Below are 17,906 nucleotides of genomic sequence, written 5' to 3' on the forward strand. Positions count from 1 at the left end.
TCCTGCTCTTCCATGTTCCCATCCCCTCAGTTAAACGGCAACAGGAACTGTCCCTCTGCCATTCCTGTGGCATTAATTCACACATTCCCTCCAAGGGCTCTTTCTTTGTTTACAAACTAAAGAAACACAAATTCTTGCATGACTGAGAATTTATGCACATCTTAGGGTCAAATTTTAAGAATCCCATGCTTTTCTTTCCAAGTAAAAAATGTTTGTTTTGCTGAAGAAAATGGCAGTGAACCTGTTCCACTCAAATGGGTGTAAATCAGGAGTTATTCCACTGAATCTCAAAAGCCAGGAGCAGGGAAAACGCAGCATGAAGAGTGTATGCTGTCCATTTCCATGAGCCTATGAAATCCACATTGCTCATTGCTTCTTTTATCTCCCATAGCTTTTGTTCTTTTCCCACTCTTGCCCAGTCTCCCTGCTAGAAAGAATGTCATGACCGGGACGTCAAAGCAGTTATTATTGGATGTTTGGGTGTTTTAGTAAATTATGTTCTCCAGATGCTAAAGATCTGAGAAGGCTTCAGATACTTGCCTCTGCTCTCTTTCACACAACTATGAATTCCAAGTCACTCCACTTCCTTCACCAGACTCATGCCAAATGCAAGCAGAGGAACCAGATCAGCATTCAGCCTGAAGCTACTAAAAGCAAACTGGCTGTCGTGGTTTGACACGGAAAAAGAATTTTTCCGGAAGGAAGAGGTCAATTTGGATATTGACCAATTGAAGGTGGAGACGCCTCTGAAAACACAGAGGGGTTAAAAGCAGAATTCCCAGGAGAACTCGCTCTCTCTGGTTCCGGTCAGCGTGCAGTGCAACCTCTCCCCTGCCTGGCTGTGGCTGGGTGGGGAGGGGAAGGCCCATGGCCATACTGAGGTAGGCCCAAGGGTGGTGGAGGGACTGGAACTGGGCTGGCCCCTGCAGATGGAAGAGTGGAGGAAATCTAGAATGTCTCAGTTCCCCCCCCCCAGTTTCTCTCCCGAGAGGGAAAGAGACAGCGGCAGTTTGTCAGCAATTCCACCGTGCGGAAGGAGGAGCAGGGGGCCCGCAAGGTGCCCAGTTGCATGGGAGCACCAGAGTCTGGGCATCAAGCCATCCCTGGGGAGATCGGACTTTTAACCCTTCCTTGAGAAATGAAAGCTTTGTGAATTTCTTTTTCCCCTCCTCGGTTTGAAAGAGAGGAAGAGGGACACCTTGGACCCTGGGATGTTAGAAGAAGAAATTCTAGATGGGAGGGGGACAAGGAGTGACTTTTGGCTGGACTTTTTCTGTGTTGGCTACAAACTGAACCAATCTTCTCCTCCAAGAGAGACTGTATTTTGGGAGGATGCCAGTGAGTCAAGAGACCTGCTTCAGCTGGGGAAAGACAGAAGTGGAGTGAACAGAGGAAAAGTTAGGGGGTTTGTGGTGGTGCCCCCTGTCCTCAAAAGAAGGAGAAAAAGATCTCTGTTTTTGGACCCTCGGCCCCAGGGGAAAAAATGGGAAAACGGGGGGGGACTGTGGTCCCAAACAAAGAAAAAACTGAACTGTTGTTTTTTCCCCTCTTGGCAGGACATCCTTGAAAAGAAAAGTCCTAAAAGCAGTCTGTCCATCCATGCATTGGTGGTGAGAGCACTGTTCATGGAAAGGAGAAGGGTCACCATGGCAACTTTTCTCTGGGCGGTGCCATGTGTGACATGGAAACACAGGATGTTCCAGCTGTGTTTTCTTGGGGGGTCTGTGGCACAGGAGAGACTCTGTTCCCTCAATAGACTGAGTATCGATTGTTTGGAGGGTGGAAACCTGACTGGGGTCCAGATTGTGTCTCACTGTGGTTTGTTTGAGTTAGGTGGTGGTGGGAGGAATGTTTTGCAAGGTTTTCATTTTGATCTTTGTGTGCTTTTTTTTTCCTCCCTTTTTCCTTTTTTTTCTTTTGTAGTAGTAGCTTAATAAAGTTTTTTTCCTGTTATTAAACTTGGGCCTGCTTTGCTCTGTTCTCGATTCCACTTCACAGCATTCAATAGAGAGGTTACATTTTCATGGGGACACTGGCATTGTGCCAGTGTCAAACCATGACAATAACTTAACAAGAAGATTATTTTAAAATATCAAGAATATAATGAACAACTTTTTAGTCAAGAAATTTAGTTGGAAACATGGGAAAATGGTTAAACAAAAATCAACAAAGATCATGAAGTGTAAATAAGGCCTAAAGGTAAACTAATGAACTCTTTTTCCAAAGCTTTAAAATAATATGTGAAAACTTTAAAATAATATGGAAATTAAAAGGAATACTTGGTAGGGTATAATTAAGGAAACTTGGTAGGGTATAATTAAGGAAATGGATGGGGAACTTGGGCAGTCACTCTTGAATAATTTTGTTCTTATATTCATTCAGTTTATTTTTATTTGGATGATAGTTTTTTTTACTTTGGACAGTTTTTTACTATGTGACCTAATGATCTGGAATGGTTTCCGCAAGGCTTTGAAAGGTCAAGGGCTTTGGGGAGATTCTTCCAAAAATTAAATGCCAATTGAATTAATAATTAATTCAGTTCATAAGAAGAAATATGATGACTTTGGCGATTGCCACAAGTGTTATGGGGTATCGGTAAGGGGACGGACCTGGGCACTGCCATCCTAGGGGGAGACAAAACGGAGGATTCCAGGTGCGGGTTTCCAGCTCTACCTTCCTCCGAAGGAGGTCCCTCCATAAAAGAGGGTGATCTCCCAAGAAGGAGGGTCCCCTGACGGGAGGCCCCATAGCCGATCCTCCCCCCAGAGGAAGAGCCGCAATAAGGAATGGGGATGGTCCAACCCCACCTTCCAACAAAGGGCACTGGCCCCCACAGGAGATTCGTGCAGGGGCCTCTGCGGAAGGGGTGGGACTGGCGGGAAACTTGGGTCTGGAGAAGAAAGGTCAAGGCAGGAAAGTGGGTTCCAAGCACCCACTGGTGGCCAGCGCCACCTTGGAAAGGAGTGCCAGGTGCACTGCAGTTCCCTCGAGAGCTCTGAACAGTGTCCGGCGGGACGCTTGGGGTGCTGTGGCCAACACCATCCCCAAGGGAGGATAGGGTAAGGTTTTGGGAAGTCCAAGGGACAGAGGGTACAGGGAGCTTCACAGAAGCCACAGGGGAACTTACAGGGGAGGAGCCCAACAAGGCTAGATTTAAACGAGATGCATGGATGTCAGGGGCTTCTTGCATAATATTAGATTCTTATAAACGTACCATCGTTTGATGGAAAATTTCTGCCCTATTCTTGTCTTTTCTACTCTCTCAGCCCTCATGGGACACCCCAGCCTTTGGGGGAGAGTCCAGCTTTGGGTAAGAGCGAGAATAGAAAAGCACCCTCCTGATAAGCGGAGGGTACCCTCAGGGGATGCTCCAAACTTTTGAGGAAGAGTGAGGATCCAAGGGAGTGACGTAAAGATCCCCTCGGATCAGGAGGGTTCCCTGTGGTCTCCACAATCTTGGCCACCTGCTTGTGGAGACTAAACCCACCCACCAGCAAAATACCCTACTTCGGCTCACTTACCCCCAGAGCGCGGGTGGAGGCGTTTCTGGCCATTCGCCTTGGGGATCCAAGGGAGTGCTGGTGGTGATCCCCTCAGATCAGCTTCTTGTCAGGAGGCACCGGCCTCGGAGTGGTTCTCCATAGGCAGTTCAGGCGCCGACTTCTGTGGTGGAATCACGATAAACTGGAGACTTTATCTTCCTCAGCTTGTCACTTCCAGGGACCTGGGTGTTCCCAGTGCTTCAAAGCTCATCCCCAGTGTGGTTAGACAGGGAAGTTCGGTCGGAAGATCTCCGCGATGTACAGGAAGATAGGGCCCCGCCCCTCCAGTCTAGTTAACCAATAAGAGATTAGTAATAACATAAGCAGACCATAGTTATATAAGGCCATGCAAAGAGGAAATAAAGGCCATTTTGCCATCCACCACATTGATGTTCATGATTGGTCCAAACAACCTGTAAGTTAGTCGTCATGTCTTTCTTGAACCGGGTCGCCCTGCCTCATGAGAGGCAACACCCTGGAGCCCGCACGGCCACTATCGGTCGGTCGCTGGTGCCCTGGTCCCGGTGCAACGCCTTGCCCTGCAGGGATCCTGATGTGATCTCACCTTCTGTTCAGGGCCTTGGCTCAGCCTAATGTGAGCCATTCAACAAGCCTCTCTCCTCATCTGGGATAAGTCCACCCCCTTGGGGCACCTGGTAGACTGGGGTAGAGAGCACCAGCGATGATGAAAGTCCTGGAGTCTCAAATCTTCCGCTCAGCTCCTCTTAGAGTCCAAGGCAGAGCTTGCTCATGTTCTTCGTCGTAGATGTTCTTTTCCCTTCTTCTCCTTCAGTGAGGTGGGTGCCCCCACAGATTAGCCTGTTTAGTTTAAAAGATGAAGGCAGGAACCATCCTCTGCTAGCACTTGTAGCAGTGTATGCCATGCAAAGTAACAAATGGGGTGTCGAGGGCAACAAGACACACACAGAACTCTGGAGAAAGGGGCAGGGATAGGGAGGATTGGCAACTTGGAAGGGAGGAGGGAAGGGCTTGGGAAAATTTGTGACTGGGAAAGGGAGGGGATTAGGGAGGAGAACAGGGGGCAAAGATGTATTCAAAGTAAAACATACCACAACAGGTCTGCACTTCAGTGCTGCAGTTAATAAGGAAATAATTTAAACAGAATAAAGCAAACAGAATAAAGCAAAGAAATTAAAAAGCAATGGAGAAAATGTTGCTCTGTGAAAAAACTCAAATAGTTATTTCATGGGTCTCAAGGAAACTCAAGAACCTTGTTTCCTTCTCATCTGCTCACCAGTTTAAAGGGGATCCATTCACCCCTACAACTAAACTCTTCTAATTCAGAAGTTTAGCTATGAGAACAGCCTATTTTGGAGATTTAGGGATGTCTTGAGGTGCTGAAGTTGACATCCAAATGTCTCCAACTCATTGAGCAAACACATGCAGTATTTTGCAGTAATCCATAATTAGGGAGCACTGTGTTGCCTACACTCCATATGAAAAGGCTGGCTGCTGTTACATGTATTCCAGGAATATTTACAGTTCTAAGCTTTGTTACATTGGGTGGGTCCTTAACTGCTACCAACACTTAACTGGGGATAAGCAACCAACAGATACATCCAAAATCTGACCCCTACAGATCACGTGCCAGAGGATTTGGTGCTGCCAGTTCATTTCCAGTGACTTCCCAGTCAGTCTCAGTGACTACAGCATCAAGGCTGCAAGGCCTGTGTAGGCTCTAGGGCTGTCAGGTTGACACAGTTGTTGAGAGTGAACCAAAGGTCCGAAGCAATGTCAGGGGAAAGGAAATCTTGTTAGGGGTTGAATTTAGTCCCAGGAGGGAGGTAGAGTTGCTCTCTCAGGCATTATAGAATCAACAAAAATAGGGATCCAGCCTGATCACAAGGAAAGAATGTCTCTGATCTCCCCTTCCCAAGTGCTATGACCCCACGCAGAGAGAGGGAGGGTGAGCAAAGCCAGAGCACAGTCCAGACACCCCATTGAGAGAACTGGGGGTTCCAGACCAAGAGAGCAGCTGCAGGTTTGTTCACATATTTCAGGGATACCTGACTCTGCACTGGAAACCACAGCACTTTGTTTATAGAGTGGCCATTCGGAGCTTGTGCTCTGCTGTGGCTGTTGTTCTGCGTGACAAACACAAAGCCTACAGTAAGTGAAATTACATGTTGGTCTTGTTTTTAAAAGCATTAATGTTTATGGAAAACTAGGAACTCATACCAGTTCAGGCTAAATCTGAACAACAGAGAAAATAAATCAGACTGGGCTTCATGCACATAGTTTTCTATTAAGTTGTTTGCAATACATACTATGCTCCAGAATAAATATGGGATAAACAAAGTTGAACTTTTAATCTTCTCAGTCCTTCTTCCTGCGGGGGAAAAAGAAAAAAACAACCCCCCCCAAAAAAAAACCAAACCAAAAAACCAAACAAACCCCAAACAAACAAACAAACAAACAAAAAAAACTTTTCAAGAGAGAACCAGTCCACCATCTATTCATTCCATCTAGTTTAACTCCTTGTGAGGATCAGTGCAGACATCATGGAGGACAGAATGCTCCCCATCCTGTGCATTACTTGGCTGCAGGGATGTTTCTCAACACTCCTTCCCTTGCTTTGCTAGGCAAAAAACCACATTTCTCCAAAGGCAGCAGAACAGCTTGCCTGTGTGCCAGCTCTAAATCCCTTCTGGTAGGCACCAAGCACCAGCAACTTCAGCAGCTCCAGCAGGAAGCAGGAGAAGATGGAATCAGTTTGCAGGAAGGGCTTAGCACTTTTAAAACCAGAACTTCTATTCCCTGTGTCTGAATGCTTGTACTGAAGAGATTTTATGAGAACACCTTTTTAAGGTCCCCAGTAGCCACCAAAATGTTACCTGTTGGACCATCATATACATCTGATATTCCACCCTGGATAATGACCGGTTCATTTTGTAAATTAGCATGCAGAGAGGTGCCATTTAAATAATGAAAAGTCATACACTAATTTTTGAACTTGCAGGACTTAGAAAGTCATGCTCCTGAAATGTAGGGAACATAGTATTTTCCAATCCCTACATCCCCTTTTTTTGCATGCAAACCCAGAGCCAGCCTGGGAGATTGCTGGCCATGGCAGAGCTTTATACCCAACAAACACCAGCACTTTTACCCAGTGACCAAACACCAAAGACACAAACTGTCTCCTTTGACACAAACACCAAACCACACACATGTGCCTTGCAGCCAAGACTCACTTTAAGGTTCTTGTGTCTCAAAGAGGAGCACAAGGGAGCTCATTTTGATCTGGCTCAGGCTCCAGTCACACAAACTCCTATATTTCCTTTCCTTGCCACCTTTTTGCTGTCTTCACAGCTGCTTTTCTGCAGCTGAAATATGGGAACTGACCTGAAATAAAAATAACCTAACAGGATGAAAAAAAAAAAACAAAAACCAAAGGGGATTTTGTCCTGGTTTTCTTTTGGAATTGAGATAATTCCAAAAGCTAGGCCATCACATAGCCATGCAAATGGTACAAGATGAGAGAGAGGAACAGTGGTAGTGCAGGAGGGATCAGTCACAGAAAGAAGAATTTCACTAGCTTCTGGAACAATCAGCCATAGCAAGTAGAACATGGCTGGGTTCTAGAAAAATCAGCTGCAACAAGAACATGACTGTGGTTCTGGAAATGCACTGCTGCTGTAAAGAAATACTTGTGAAATCAAATCCTGCCCCAGTTTGGAGCTATTTGTTTTTCACTGGAGACTTGAGAGCCTGTCCACTGCTGACTGAGAGCCTGCCACACAGACAAATCCCACTTGGCTACCCATTAGCAACAAAAGATCATTGTCCTGCAGGACCACAACATTCTTGGGCCCATCTCTGATACTTAGAATAAAAACAACCTGAAAATCTCAGTTTAATTACTTGGTTGACAGAAGAAGAAAAACACAAACGTGTTAATGCAACCAGTGCTATTAATAACTTTTAAAGACCCAGGCTGAGAACTGGGTAAGGCCCACAGGAAGGTGAGAGATGAGCTCCAGTTCTTTGTGGTTCAGGAGAATTTCCTGTCTTATCAGTGTGCATTTCCTCTGATCCAGGGAGGGAGGGATTGTGTCCAAGGCCATTCTGTTCACTCACCGACCATGACATCAACTGGAGAAAGGGGTAGCTGAGCAGTTTTAATGCTAACAGATGGTGACTTAGGAATTGACTGACTGGGAGAGATGAGCCAAGCTGGATTTGGGGTCTTGGTGATACTGGGGTAACTCCACTGAGGATGTGCAGATTAACTCTGCTCCTTCCTGAGGAAGCTGTTCCAGCAGGACCTGTCTGCACCCATCCGGGTCCATCCATTGCATGAATGACTTGGGCTGACCATTTCCCCACCTGCCTTTGGAGAGCCACAGTGGAGACTGCAGGAGACAACACATCACGGCTGGGAGCTGGGAAATCCTGTGGAATGGGCCAAGGCAAATGCCAGGATCCCAGTGGGAGGGAGTCCTGTGATCCTTCTGTTTTCATGGCCCAGGGAGAAAACACTCCCTATCATGCTCTTTTCACCAGTGGACAGACCTCTGGAAATCAGACCCTTTCCAATTAGATGGCCACATGTGAATTTAGAAGTCTGGGCAATCAGGTTGGTTTAGTGCAGCATTTTTCAAAAGCAGATAAAGCATGTCCTTGATGAGAATCCAGCAGTAATGAACTCAAGGTGCTCTGGCAATGTTCCTTAATTAGTGTGCACACTTTGTGAGGTGGGATTATTTTCTTAGCCCTGTTTTATGGCTGGGAAAGCCAAAGTGTGAACAAGGCAACTTTTCCCAAGGCTCCATTGCATGCTAGTGCCCAAACCAGAAACAGACCCTACTGCTTCTGATTCTCAGTTCCTGCTCTCATTACCAGAAAATTCCGCTCCTCTATGGCACAGCCAACTGGTTCCAATAATAAATCCAATCTGTTGCAAAGATTAAGTCTATTTTTTCACTGCTTAACCCAAAAAATATTTAATTTTCAAAACACAAATTTGGCTTTTCACCAGAGAAAGGACTTGTTTTTCATTATTCATCTGTTTTTTGATTTTTTTTCTCTCTCTCTTTTTTTAAAAGCCAAATATTCAATCATTATGTTCAATAAAGTGTTCCTAGGTTAGAAGTTCTGCAACTATCATTATCCTATAAATCTTCATTATTCTATTCTATTCTATTCTATTCTATTCTATTCTATTCTATTCTATTCTATTCTATTCTATTCTTCTTACTATTATTCTTACACTTCTGTATTTTTCATTTTGTTGTTTTTATTACTAAAAATGGCACCATTAGTAAACTTCAAAATTATTTCCAGAATTAAGAACTCTGAATCAACTCCTGTAGTCCTGACTTCCGAGAAGAAACACCTTTTTTAAAAAAATTGTAGCATCCTTTAGTTTATGTCCAAAGCAATAACATTGAACTATAGCTTTCCAATACTACTTTAATTATGCCAGTCTGGTGGTAAAGATAATACTGTTTTACTTAGGCACAGTCAGATTGTCATAATGGTATGTTACCTATTCCTAGATATGTTAATCAGGATAAAAAAATGGATATTTTTAAACTGTGCCCACTCAAGTTATGTCAAAACAAAAAATGTGTGAATAAGCTTTAATGTTAACAGGTACTTCTAGCACATATAGTAATCACTGCTGGGCTAAAAATGAATACAAATGCACACAAAAATTACATTTGTCCTTTTATAAAAGTAGCAGAATATTATTTCTAGCTTTTCTTTTTACATATTTGGTTTCTTTATCTGAAAATTCAGATTCTGTGGAAGCTGGAAGATTTTCAGATGAGTAGAAAGTAACTGAAAATAGTTTTCTCACCAAGTTTATGAGTGTAAAGACTGATCTGTTGGAAGAAGAAGCAAATGTTAATTAGATCCTTAAATTCTGTTTTTCATTCCTCATTCAGCATAAATGCATAACTAATTTTGCAGAGAAAAGATGCTTTATTTGAAGAACTGAATCACACCAAACTCCCATTAAATCCCATCTTGTCCAAGACCCAGTAACTCACTATAAATAGGGGAACAGGAGGGTTAAAATGACTGAATCCATCTGGGATGGATCTTTTATCTCTGCTCCCCTCTGGAACTTCATCCCATCAGTTGGGGTTGGACACAATTTTTCAGTACAACAACAGGCAACAAGGGAGGCAGGAACATTAAACTAGGTATTGTTTTTGTTGTGTTTCCTCAGGTCCAGAGCCCTGTGCTGAGCAGGCAGGTGTAATCCTGAAAGCAACACCACGCCATGGAAAACCCAGGAACTTTGGGGCTTCCAAACAATCAAAAGCAGTCAGGGAGATCAAAGTTCTTCACCCCGGGCCAGCTTCAGCATTGGTGGCTCCATGAACCCCCCCTGCCACACAAAAGAAGCAAATTGTTAATTTTTTTGTATGTTTTTGTTATGGACACTAATTCTCTTCCATCAAAGCCAAAGAATAACTGGAAAGCCACTTCAGAGGATGTGAAATTATCTCAATATATCTTCAATACAAAAAACACTGAAGTAGGAGAAAACAGGTTGAAATTTAAAAATTAAAAATCCCACACAAAACCTTTGTTGAAAAGCCCAAGCCTCTGAAAATCTGTTGAGCTTTTAGCCTGAAAAAAAGGGGAGTTCTACCTTCCCTTCAGTTTTTCAGCATTCACTGAAACAAGAGTGAGATCAAGAAAAATTGTTTCACTGTATTCATTTCCCAGAGCCTGATGAAAACCTTGCATGCAAAAATAAGGAAACTACAATTTACTTCTGGAACCTCCAGCCAAAGAGTTCAGACAGCAAGGCTTTATCTCTTTAAATTTTAGAGAAAAATTTTCAAGATTCCTACCCTGACTCCCTGATCTATGTTTGTTAGAATCAAAGAAGCAATGTAAATGTTAGACTGATTTATCTGATTTTTTTTTTTTTTTTTTTAAGAGACAAACCACTTCTAAGAAAGCAGCTCTTGGTAAACTAGACTGTTGGCAATCAAGAAAATATTCAAATGTGTCTCTGTTCTGCCATGCTACCGCCCCAGATCCCTGTTCTCAGCCCCGGCTAGCTCTCGTCCTGGGGCGAGGACGGGTGATTGAGGCACCCTCCGCTGGTCCCAGCTGGGCTTTGGAGAGTGCCTTTGTGGGTTCCGGGTAGCGCTAGCAAGCCTCACGGTGGTAAATGAAGAGCGGATCCTGCTGGGGCTAAGTCCGAGTTTATTGTAGCCCAACGGGGCCAAATATTCCAGAACGATGCCTGCCAACAGGAACCCCGACAGGGTTCTGACACCAGCTTATAAACTGTGAGGGAGGGGTAACCGACGACTGATGGGGATAGGGATAGGGGGTGGCTCCGGGATGGGGTGATATGATGTGGTCCAATGGGGGAAGGATATTGGGGGAGCCCCAGGTCCTCGCCCAATCACCCGGTGCCCTGAGTAGAAGCTTCTGGATGGATGGGAAGGGGCACCGAGTGATAGACAAGGCACCCGGGAGGGGTAAAGGGAAAGACTACTCCTCTTCCAGGGTGATGGACAGCCACTGGAGAGGCGGGAAGGGAGGACAAGGCGGGAAAACTGGGGACAAACCAAGTTGTACATGGGGGTACAAAGGAATAACCCGATACATAATACAAGAATAATAAAACATACAAATAACGCAACTCCACACTGTTCACTGAAGTAATCCATTCAACTAACCTCTTTGGAGCAGAACATTCCCCCACTGGCCCTCAAAATGGGTACTGCTCCATCAAATCCAAATTTCATTTTCTCTGCACAGATAATCTTAGATCAGCCTTACAGACTTAATATATCCTGCAGTGTGCAAAACCCACAGGTATTCCATTCTGGAAGAGGTGTGGGTATCATCTTATCTCCCCTCCCTTCCTCATTCCTTAGGGCTGATTGGGATTTTTTAAATATAAGTGTTAAATCCTTAGAAAATTCCCTTGAGATCATCTATGCAGTAATTGTAACTGTGATGGTCTCATTCACAGAAATGGTCTGTTTGGGAATTTATTCTGGTTTGTTCTTTGTAGTCAGTTCTAGTGTTATATTGTAAATGTGAAAATTCCCTGAGTCCATGGGAGATTTGCAGATGTCACTGGACATTCCTGCAAGCCAGATCATTGTGCACAGTTATACCTCTCCCACCCATTCAAATTCCCTGCTTCCCAATGCCACTGAATCCCATCCCAAGCCCAGAGGAGAAATCTTTCCTCCCTCAAAGACATGATCCAGTTTCCACATCTATTACCTTGCAACATATTCAGGGGATCTGCTATGGTAAAAAAAAACACAAAAACCCCCTTGTGAAGCCTCCTGTCTAATAAGGGAAAACCTGGGAAAGCTTTCTTGAAATGTGTTTTGCTGGAAGTTCAGCACTTCCCTATCCTTCCTACAGCAGTCAGAGAACAGATTCAGCCTCTTACCTTTCACCACGGGAAGACTGTCCTCAGCAAATCCTACCCTTCATCTTTGATTTCTGGATTAAATAAATTCAGTTCCTCCAGCTTCCTCCATAGCACCAGAGTTTTAGACCTCTAGTTGTTCTTTTGGGTCTCCTTTGTTGTCCAGTGTGCCTTTCTCTCCCTCAGTGCACAAAGACTCCCAGAGTGGCACAATTAATCACCCTGTGCCTCACATGACTTTCCTGCTAATACAGTAATACATGCTAGGATAAAAAGTCTTTTTTTTTTTTTTTTTTTTTTTTAATACAAAGCACCAACCAGTAAATTATGGTCCCCTAACTGCTCTGTCACCACTGAGCAAATTTTCATTCCTACAAATCCACTCTGGTTTTCCTTGTTTGTCCAGGAGAACCTGATCTACCGGTTCCAGACTTACAGGAAGAAATGAACCATATATATATATATTAATTCAACTGCACAAGCTTCTGGAGAGACAAAAGAGATGAGTGATACGTCTCTGAGGAGCTTTCTTGGTGCATCTCCAGCACCATCTGGGCAAGGATACATTTCTAATTGTTCCAGAAACCCAGCCATGAGTCCCTCAAGTGTAAGTTTTCTGATCAGTGACCATTTGTGGGGTCATGCAAGACCTTTCCAGCTATCTCCACTTGATGCTGTGTTTCCAGCTCCATTTTAAAGCTGCAGGTAGAGCCAAATGTCACATTACTGGGATCAGACCATCACATGCTTCTGCTCTGCCACCCCATGCTCAGCTTTGCCATGACCTTATGATATGGGTGCCACACTCTACACAAGTCCAGATTTTAACTTACAGAGTGCAAAATACACACAGTCAGTGAAGAAAAAGCTGAGCACTCCACACATTGCTTGGAGCTTGGTCAAACTGGAATGCAGAGAAAGTGCTTTTAACTGTATTTTACAGAAAGGATTAAGAGAAAAGAGGCCTGATTTAGCATCTTAACTCCAGGCACCTTTTTGATGTGCTTCAATTAGATGCCTAAAGTGAAGAGCAGCCCTTCTCCACACATACACGCACAGACACATACACACAGGTGCCTACCTGAGTGTAAAGGGTGCAGCAGAGACTTGTGCCAGCTCCTGCAGTGAAAACTGATCACCTGGTACTGCCATCTTCCAGTCATGCTGTTTTCAGCATGGATGCCCTGATGAATCCACTGTCTCAGCCTCCAGCTCTCCCTCTTTCATTGCCAGCCTTGCACTGTGCCCTTCCCTGTGCTGGCTCCATTCAAACAAGGTACTTGCAATTCCTGTTGCCTTAGAATCAATTTGAACAGGCTGGGACTTGTTTTCAGCAACATCAGAACTGTTGTACTGGGCCATTAGCTGAACACTTTGGGATGTTCACTGGTGGGATGGAAAAGCTCATTTATGTACTTTATCTTAAAACATCGTTATCATAAGATCCCACAGCTGACTGCGTATGGACTACAAACATTCTGACAGATATCCCAAGAGATACTCATAATCAAATATCCAGACGCAGGATTAAATCCTGGGATTCCATGGGATCCTTATGGAGGATGTAAACAAACAAGCCCTGCCAGTTAGTAACTTATTCCTGTGAACACCCAGAATGCTTTTATTTGTGACCTTTCCATAAATTCTCTGAGGGTGAATTCCCTGTATTACCAAGGAAGAAGACACAAAACAGCCCTCTTTTTGACTCTATTCCTGGTGAAGTACATCCACAATCTGCGATGGTCCTTACTGAATCCTGGTGAGACACAGCAGACTTCCTGTGGAGGATAGATACGGTCTCCAAAGAATTCCCTCTGAGGAGTGGGTAAGGACATCCCTCAGTGAAGATATGAAGAGGATAAAAGCTACAGAGGATTGGGGATTGACTGATGGTGTGGGAATATGTTGCGGATGATAGATAAATATGATTGTTCATAAATAATACAGCTGGGATGAGAACAGTTCTCCCAGCTGGCCGGATGACACCCCTACCTTTGGATGGGTCCTGGGGTGAAATGGACTCTTCCATCCCACCCCCCAAAAGATGTGTGGTTCACCCCGCACCTCAATCCCTCCCTTAAAACATCAAATGTCTGTAACCCCATTGGCCATGCCTTATCCCAACCCACCTTGAAGCCCCTTTATGAGGAGGCTTCGAGGGGCCATGCGGTCTCTTGGAACTTCCCCTCCCTTGCAGCTTCCCTTCTCCCAAACCCTCCTTTTGTCTCTCCCATCCCCCACGCTCTCAGGCCCGGCCACATGCTGCGCCTGGGAGCACGAGGCAGAACCTTCTGCACCCCCAATAAACTTCTTCCCCCAAGAGCAAACTTCAGAGATCTCGGCCTCCTTTCATCGACACTGTGCTGGAGCCTGCTATTTTCAACAGGAATAGACATGCAAAACCGCAAGGGGAGCACATGTGCTTCTAGATGGCAAAACTGACAGCCCTGGGAATAAATTCTTCTGGGCCCACTTACTCATGGATGTGCTCAGCTATTCTCCATACTGAACTCCTTGTGTTGTTGCTCACAGTCATCCCACTCAGAAGCCACTGAAGCTGGAAATACATTCCTTTAAAGCAAAAAGAATGGACTGTCCTTGTCCTTCGATCTTGACTTTATTGGGGGATCTCACAAAACCCACAGATAAATATAAGCACAGGACTTCACAGAAATGACTGCACTTTTTCTTAAATAGAATGCAAGACAGGACATCAAGTCTCCCCCATTGCACCTTGATTATATACAAGAGACTGGGTCTGGATCAGAAAGCTAGCAGGCACAAACACATCAATGAGCTTTTATTACAACATCTTTCAAAAATTCTACTGGCAGCTGGAAATCAATCAGAAATTATTTTTACTTGCTGTGAGTGAGGTCATGACAGTGAATCATCAATAAATAAACAAATGAGAATGCAAAGTCTACAATAATTTGTAATTCTACATTGAAAAAGACCCCAGATCTCTACATCACTTTAAGTGGCATTAACTTCATAATGAAAAAAATGGATTTGATCAAATTTTAAGTCATACCATCTCATGCAATAATGAAAAACAGATTTCATGGCATATTTTCTTCTGGATTACTTCAGTTACTTTCAGAATCTCAGAAGCTATTCCAAACTCAAAGTTTTGCTTTATATTTTGTTTTGGTTTATTTTATTTATCATTTCAATTATCCCTGGCCAAATTAATCCCCAATCTCAGTCCATTACATACAGTTGCCTAAAAAAAAAGGACTGACTTGCATCTGCAAGACCAGCAAAGGGAAGGTTCTAACACAGTAACATCCAGTACTGAGGGCATAAACCCCATTTAAGTCAGTTTCAAGTTCAAGCTTAAAACCAGCAAAGTTAAAATCTTCCAGGCCAGATTGTCAAGATCAAAACCATTAATTTTAAAAGTTGAAAGCAGTCAGGGCCTCCTCCTAGGAGATACTGAGTGACCCTTAACACCAAAGTACCAAGAGTTGAAAGAGCTCTGAAGCCTCCAGGACTGGGACCTCCAACAGGCTACAGTTCCCAGAGACCAGGTAAAAGTGGTCTCAGGGATCACCCCTCCAGTGGATTCCAGTAAACACTAGTTAGAATTTAGTCAGCAATTTTCAGGACCAAGTTCCTAGATTCAGAAATACCTGCTGTCCCAGCAAAAGGAACAAGGGACACATATGTTTTGGCTGCTAACTGCTGACACTCACACTCAGGACAGAGGAACACCCACATCATCCTTGCATGGCTTCTTTGCGAGTTCATAAATTTTTAAAGGGGAATAAATACTTTTTCACATAACAACATACTCCACAAGATGCTCCCGGTACTGTTTTTACTCTGTCACAAGGTTAAGTGCATAAACATCAGTTACTTCAGATATAACACTGAATTTAAACTTGTCTTATCCTGGTCCAACATAATCACACTTTCATTGCCCAAAATCCATGTCTATGGATTATTCTAGGAAAAACAAGTTTCATGTTACTCTGTTGGAAGAAAAAAGCCAGAAGAGGATTATTAAAGACACTGGACCCACTTCATCAAATGACCTAGAACTACTGGCTTTTGTAAGTAATAACAGAGAATGAGTGACAGCTTTGTGGGCTCTGCAGGGCGAAGCTCCAAGTTAACCAGTGGATAAATTGCCATGTTGGAAACATAAAACCATTCTGGGAGATGACATGTGAAAGGCAGACACAGCAGGGGCTTCTAAGGGGGTGAATTTGCAGGAGACCAGGTTGCCAGTGACACCAAGGCACAAAAAGTGCAACTTGACAACCCAAAATCTTCGTTCTGCTGAGTTACCAACTGAGGGTCTTGCTGCCTTTCTGATTTCATGCTAGATTTTAGATTTTAGTTAGGGAGGAACTTGGAGGAAAATGATCTGAGGGTGCTCTAAGGACTCAGAAAACACATAAACTGTTAATCTCGTGTCTTGCATCTCCCCAAGACTTGATATTCTAGAGCAGCCAATACTGGCCGTGCTTCAGCATGATGAGAGATGCAGATCCTGCTCAGAATGAGGATGAAGGATTCTCGCTGTCTCCTGCAGGAATGTAGGAAGGATTAAACGTGCCCTGCTCTGTCCACAGGGAAAAGCAGAACAAAGAATTCTCCACTCTCCTCCCGGTGTGTTCCCGGCTTTAGTCATGGAAGACGGATGTTGTGGGGCAAGATTTGAGTGAGAGGTAACACATCACTTCGGAAGGAGTTTCAGAACTGGCTCCATCACACAAAGCTACCCAATGCCAGCACCGGGAAAACCTCCACCCGACACCGGAGGGCTTTTGCTGCCCTCTCCCGGGATACGACCGGCGGAGGCACCGCCCGTCTCGCCCGGAGCCCGAACAACCGCGGCGAAAATAGCGCGGAGACTTTGAAGTGTCCCTGTCGCCAGGAGTTGGATTTATGGCGTGCAGCAGCACCTGCACAACCACTGCCAGGGATTCGGTCCATGCCTGGTGTTCCCTTATAGGGCACAGGGCTCTCCCGTGATGGGAGATGCCAAAATTCCAACCGGCTCTTGGGATGCCGAAAATACCAACCAGTTCTCAGGCTCCCTCGTCTCTGCTCCGTCGGTACGAGGGGTTCATCTTCTCCGGGAATTACCACCCTCGCTATCAAAGGCCTGCAGAAGTAACAAGAGAAGAGGATCACACTGTACCCAGTCCAACCCCACGTCTCAGGCTGATGATCCCAAGGATGGACCTCCTATCTGTATGAAGAGGCAGTGGTCTAAGCTAAGAGCCCCAGTTTTGGTTAGGATTCGAAGCTTCTGATGCAGCTGCTGCCCCACTGGGTGAAGGGTAGCTGGGATCATGGCCTCTCACAAACCTCTCTACCACAAAAAAAAAAAACAAAACAAAACAAAACAAAACAAAAAACCTACAAGTCTTTGGCCTTTCAACATTGTCAAAAACTGTCTGACTTTGTAAACCCTGTGCCAGCTCTGACAGCAGTGGTGCCTTGAAGAGATGACCAAAGTGCTTGTCACACCATGAAGCTCTGTCAGGGGAGGGTTACGTTGGATATCAGAAAAAGATTCTTTTCCCGGAGGGTGCTGGGACACTGAGCAGGCCCCACAGGCAATGGTCATAACCACAAGACTGCCAGAGCTCCAGGAGCATTTGGACAATGCTCTCAGGCACACGGTGGGAATGTCCTGTGCAGGGCTACGTGTTGGTCTCGATGATCCCGGTGTGCCTCTCCCAGCCCAGCATATGCTATGATTTTTTTCCTGAAAGCTGTATGTCCTGTCTCAGTTTAAGGCCATTTCCTCTTGCCCTCTCACTGCTTGCCCTTCTCACTCTAGAAGAGACCGGGCCGCACCTCACTCCAATGTCCTTCCGGGTAGCTACAGTGGCCCCAAAGCCTCCCCAGATTGCCCCAAACCCGCGCCCTCCGCCCCCGGCTCCCTCCCGCGGCTGTCGCTCCTCCTGCCGCCAGGGGGCGCTGCGGCGGCAGGGCTGCCGCTCTCTCCGCCC

This window comes from Lonchura striata, chromosome 23 (genome assembly GCF_050655825.1).
Source record: "Lonchura striata isolate lonStrDom1 chromosome 23, ASM5065582v1, whole genome shotgun sequence".
NCBI classification, from domain to species: domain Eukaryota; kingdom Metazoa; phylum Chordata; class Aves; order Passeriformes; family Estrildidae; genus Lonchura; species Lonchura striata.